Here is a 6233-nt window from a genome sequence, read left to right as displayed (position 1 = left end):
ATCTTAAAGGACAGCTATAATTAAAAAGCAGTAAATTATTCCATTGACGCTAGATGGCGGAAGGCACCATAAAATCTGTCTATTTCTCCTTTGGATGATGGTTGGCGGAAATGATGTTTAACCTTCAACTCGGATGGGATTTGGCACGTATTTCTTGTTTGGCCTTTTAAACGTTTTTTTTCACAGTCAGAAACACACTAATACTGGATAAACGCCTCATACTGAAAGCTGAAAATGTCTAAAAACGGGATTGAGCATTTCCTCATTGCACACTGTTTTTTGACATTGAAAAGAAAAAAATAACACAACTATTTCAAGTGACCTTTGTATATTTCTAGTCTTATAATGGCAAAATGTTTATGCCACTAGTTTTACATCTTTTACAATGCAATGCAATAATGATACGCAATCGTCTGTAGTTTAAGAATTTTGCCAGAAATCACTGTTTTATTGAAATAGGTAAATGTTCAACTTATTCATATACTGGCAATTTAAAGACATATTATTTGGAAAAAACAAACAAGGTTCATTCAACCAAAAATATAACTACCCAAACATTCACTCAAACTTATAACTAACAAAAGTAAACAAAACTAAACTTCAAAAAGCTAGTTAATTATAATGTATAAAATTTCACTAATAGTGTGTAAAATTTATCAAATTTTTTTTCCAAGGGATTTTAAAGTATCCTTACCCTACAGGACTGTTTTCAAACTTAATTTGTATCTACAGGGTGCTATTGCACACACATATTTGGACTCCCTGATCATAATTTTGCTTTTAGTGAGTGATTGAGTAAGTAAAACATGATAATATTTCAATAAGGTGCGGTATTAAAAAGCGAGTTTTCTAGAATCCTTTTTCAGACTAAAATAGATTTATTTTATTACATGAGGAGTTTTTGACTTGAAGAACCTTACCTTTACACAAGGATAGTGATCCTAAAAGCACTTACCTCAGATTTTCCAAGCAAAAAATAATTGATCAAATTTGACCTTAAAAAGTATTTACGGTATTATTTCATGCAAGACCTTCCGAGAGGTTAAAAATGGCAAACAATTTGGACAATAATGTTTTTTCTGAGAGACTTTTTTCTTCCAAACTTTAGAGAAACCCTAAATCTTTAAATTTGGAATCTTTAAATTTCTTGATTATACAGAGCAATCAAATATTTATTTGTAAAAAATAAAAAAAACACAGGGTGTGTAAAGATTGGTGTCAGGTGTGTCTGCTCACTTAGTTTTGCTTGCATCAAATATTTGTGGTTTGGATTTAAAAGATAACAAACTTCCCCTGTATCCTTGTAATATGTTTTTGCTGACTCATCTTGCAACTGAGTCTGCTTGGTTAAACACCAGATTAACTGAAGTTTCAGTAACTGCGCTTTTTGTTTTTAACAGAAGTAACTGAAAATAATACATTTCCTGGATATAAATGTACAGTGAGAGGCCCAAATACACCAGTCATGGGCGCTGATTTTAACTTCAGTTTTTCCTTTTAGATTTGCTTGTGCTGCTGTTTTTTCCAGGGTGGAAGGACGAATGAATCAATGAGTTTCAAAAACAATCTGGTACACAAATTTGATTTTATTGTGGATTTTCTTTTCTAATCTATGCAAGGTTGAAATACAGGCTCAAACATGTACCCCACTAGCCATGACCAAGCTTCTGGGATAATACTGCCTGAATAATTGTCCACTCTGCTTGGTAGAACTGAAGGGTTCATTTACAATAGTAAGTTGCACAATTTTCTACAGGGTTTGTGTTTTTAAAGGCCTCCCAGAAGCTTTTTATTGCCTGATTTATATTTTCCAGTAGGAGTAGTAGAGGTTTTTGACACTGTCTTGTTGGAACACCCAAGTACTCATCCTGTTCCTTCTAGCACAAAGGAGCAGATATCAGTCCTACTGATGGGATCTCTGGCAGTCTTGTTCAACTCTCCTAGAGCAAGTGCATCTCCTCCAAGCTCTTCAGACTTTGCTGGGAGACACAACAAATCTTCGGGCAATGGCACGTATTGATGTGTCATCCTGGTGGAGTTGGACTGCCTGTGCAACCTCTGTATGGTCCAGGTATCACCTTATGCTACCAGTAGAGACCATGACTCTGATCAAATGCAAAACTACTCAAAAACAGTCAAAAAATGAGGAGGGAAAGATGTCTACAGCCACCACCTTCAAAACCATTTCTGTTTTGAGGTCTTCTCATTGTTGCCCCCTTAGTATATTAACACCAAAACAATTGACATTGATTAACAACGCCCTCCACAACTTAACTGACCAGATCAATATTTCACAATTTTTCGAGCTGTGTAATAAAAAAAAAAAAAAAAATTGATCTTGCATTCATGCAAATCATGACTGTATGTAAAATTCTGACTAGAACTGTAAAACATCTGCATTTGAAAGCAGAAACTGTGGTTTGGCTGTGCTAACAAAAAAACAAAAATGTATTAGGATGTAGAAAAAAAAACGGAGTAGAGAAGAGGAGAAGAGCTGCAAACAATTTTCTCTCTTGTCTCCCCTCCATCTTGTTCTCCCTTCTGGGGCTGCTCTGCTAAGTGGGAGATTAATGCTGATATGGTTCCATCCCACTTAATGGACCTTGGCGTGATTATTTCCTGTACTACGAGTAATCCGTGCCTGGGCTGGTGAGAAGACTGCAAGAAGCAAACAAAGCACAAAGCCAATTGAGGGTGGATGTTGAATTAAAATGATGGAGAAATTATTATCTGGAGATCCACTGACACGAGCGACTGTTCGCATGAAGGAAAACATGTTTGCTGAAGACAAATGCAGAAAGGGACATTTGTCCAGAGGCGAAAAAATGTTCCTCTGTGGTTGGTGCGTGAGCAGCCAAGTCACATGAGCTGAATTCCTCGAAATTCATAACATCCTGTTGTCATTTGGATTCGGTGGCTCAGCAGACATACATGATGGCGGATGTTTCACCTGAAATCAGCTCATGCTAAGTTATTTCTTTTTTCCCTCATACCCTGCAACGGTGACCAAATAGACACAGAGCCTCTGTGCATGAGCTTCTCTGTTTTCTCATTTCCTCACAGCGTCCCTGGGAATGTCCTAAAGCAGAGCTGCCTCTGGTCCCGTAACACTTTCTGTCTGCTGGCACACAAAGGATGCAGTCAGTGCATACTGGGTTAAGTGTCATGGATTAATGAGAGATTATATACCTGCCCACCCCATCTTGGTTTGTTGCCAATTTCCATTCTCAGAGGATGCTGTCATTTTCTCACCCCCGCTCAAACACTGACCGCACTGAATCGCTTCAAGGTGAGAATCACAGAATACCAAAAATACACTGTGAGAGGGAACGCTCTTTGGCTCGAGTTCTTCACTCGAACACCACTCTTACTGCAGGGCAAGTTTATTGTACAGCATCACTCTTACATGAGGGAATGTAAAGTACTTTTCAAAAAAATAATGATAAAGAAAAGCTACATTAAGATAAGAAATACAGAAAAATTTGAACATTTAAAAAACAAAAACATTCCTTTTTTGTTTTGCTTGTTTTTTGAGTTTGTTTTTTATGATATTAGACTAATTTAGTAAGTGATTTTATGTATCTGTTACATTTTGACTCCATAACAACACCAGGATTTCTGGCATACTCTGTAAACCTCGCCTCGTATAGAATTGTTGAATGCTGATCTAAAACATTTTGGGAACCAAAAATAATGACTTTTGTCCTTTCTGCATTAATTCTGGCCCTTTCCCTCATTAATATTATAAGTAAAATCACTCAGTGGTTGTAAGAGATTTAGGTAATGTAATGACAAAGATATGAAGTTGTATATAATCAGCATGGGTATAAGAGATGCTGTATTACATTATAATCTATGAAGATTTAGAGGAGAAAAGATCTTGAAAGTGATCTGAAATTGAAGCCTTGAGGAACCTCATATGTGATCAAGATTTGCCAAATGATGTAAAGTATTTGCTATCCGTCTGGTGAGATTAGTACCACTTCAGCACAGTGCCAAATATTGCCACCCAATATTCCATTCTATTGAGCAATAAGTAATGATGAACTCTGTCAAATGTAAAACTGAGACCCAATAAAACATAACAGAAGAATTTGATGCCGCTCTGCTCAAAGGTAAGTCATTTCAAACTTTTACAATTGCATTATCAGTACAGTGGTGCACCCAAAAGCCTGGGTGGAAATCAGTAAAGACATGGTTATTTTATCTGAAGAGGACAGATTTGTTGATAAACGTCCTTTTTAATGGTTTTTGCCAAAAATTTAATATTATTACTTAATTAAAATACAAGCAGAAGCTTTCTTATTGACCACTCAGATAATCTGTTTTAATTTTCTCCATAGAAAACACCACTGTTAACCTCTTGGAAATGAGCCTGAAAACCAATTGGATTCTTTTTTGAGAATTTGGTCCCTGGTATATAAACCTGTTATTTACTTCCACCTTAAATGACAAGGGTTCAGCTGCATCATCAAAAAATAAAAACCACAAAGATTAAGTGGAATTCAACTTAAAATGTACATTTAGGTGAAAATACAACAGGGAATATCCCATAGTATAAATTTTAGTTTTTTTGTTTTAAAAAAAAGTATGAGTTTTTGTTTATTTTAATTTTCACCTGTCCTGTTGTGGCATTTCAGGCATACCATGTGGGGAGACTGCTTGCTTACATGTGCCAGGGCAGCTTTGCTCCACAAAAATTATATCTAGTGAAACCAGGGTTGCATCTGATATCAAAGTATACATGCATTAATAAAATATGAACCTAAATTTGTATGACCTTTAACCTTTTGGATTGTTTGTTTAGGTGTGTGAGAGTAAACATGTATATGAGCTAACTTTGACTAAGATGTAAAAATGTTACCAAAAAATGTTGGCACCCAGTAAACACTCTATGAATTACCCACACAGTGAGAACTCTAACAGTCCCAGACCATTACTGATATTTCTCCAACAAAATGATATTTTAATGTGGTGAATTACAGAAGTTCTTGCACTTAGAATCTAAATCTAAATTGAGCTCAGGTCCCAGAAGTCTAGAGGTTAATTCAACGTAAGTTATCTTGCAGCCAAAAACTGTTAATTAAAAACTGATTTTATAAATTATTATGCCAAAATGGTAATTTCCTCTGCAGAATCAAGTCTGTTTCAATGGCACGAGAACCCACCAGTATTTAGTCTTTGAGGATGTGAAAACACTCTTTGTTTACAAAATGATAGTTAACTCAGAGAAGGAGGATCCAGAAACAATAAACCAATCAGTATGTATCAGGTTTAGGTAAATTCCAAAAATAAATAGAAAACATATAAACAAATAGGAAAATACTTTTAAGAGGAAGGAATGGACAGAAAAAAAACTACAAACATACTTAACAGGAAGATGAGACAACAATCAGTCAAAAATGTAATACAGAACAAAAAAGCTAAATTAGTAAGCTTAAAATGAATGCTTAATTTATATAGTTAATATGTAGTAAAAGCATGACCGGGTTTTATAGCCAGAGCTTAAAGGCAACAAAATACCTTAAAGATTTATACAGGGTGATCAGTACACTGTTGCCAAAACACCAACAGCAGTAGGAATAAAGACCTCCCAAGCATACATTAGTGTTTAATAAGACAGGGTCACGATTTCTTTAATATTTTGTCTTTTACCCTGAAAAGTGGGCTGCACAGTGGTGCAGTTGGTAGCACTGTTGCCTTGCAGCAAGAAGGTCTTGGGTTTGATTCCTGGCCGGGGGTCTTTCTGCATGGAGTTTGCATGTTCTCCCCGTGCATGCGTGGGTTCTCACCGGGTACTCCGGCTTCCTCCCACAATCCAAGGACATGCCTGTTAGGTTAATTGGTCTCTCTAAATTGCCCTCAGGTGTATGAATGAGTGTGGGAATTGTTGTTTGTGTGTTGCCCTGCGATGGACTGGCGACCTGTCCAGGGTGTACCCCACCGGTCTTCTAGGATTTAGGCCTGAGTGGCCTTGATAGAAGGTTGATTTTGTTTCTGGTGCGTTGATTTGGCCATATGTTTTAGATCATTCTCCTTTAGAAAGACCCTTTAGTAATGACCAATTTTAAGCTCACTGGCTGAGTCCACTAGATTTATATATAAAACCTCTCGGTACGTTGAGGAGCTCATGATGCCATGCACTCTTACAAGGTTCCCAGGGCCTTTGAGAAATAGGCCCACAGCACCACATATCCTCCCCTATACCTAGCACTGGGCATAGTGGGCAAGGT

The sequence above is a fragment of the Girardinichthys multiradiatus genome, chromosome 9, assembly GCF_021462225.1.
Source record: "Girardinichthys multiradiatus isolate DD_20200921_A chromosome 9, DD_fGirMul_XY1, whole genome shotgun sequence".
NCBI classification, from domain to species: Eukaryota; Metazoa; Chordata; class Actinopteri; order Cyprinodontiformes; family Goodeidae; genus Girardinichthys; species Girardinichthys multiradiatus.
Note: the sequence above shows the minus strand (reverse complement) of the source record.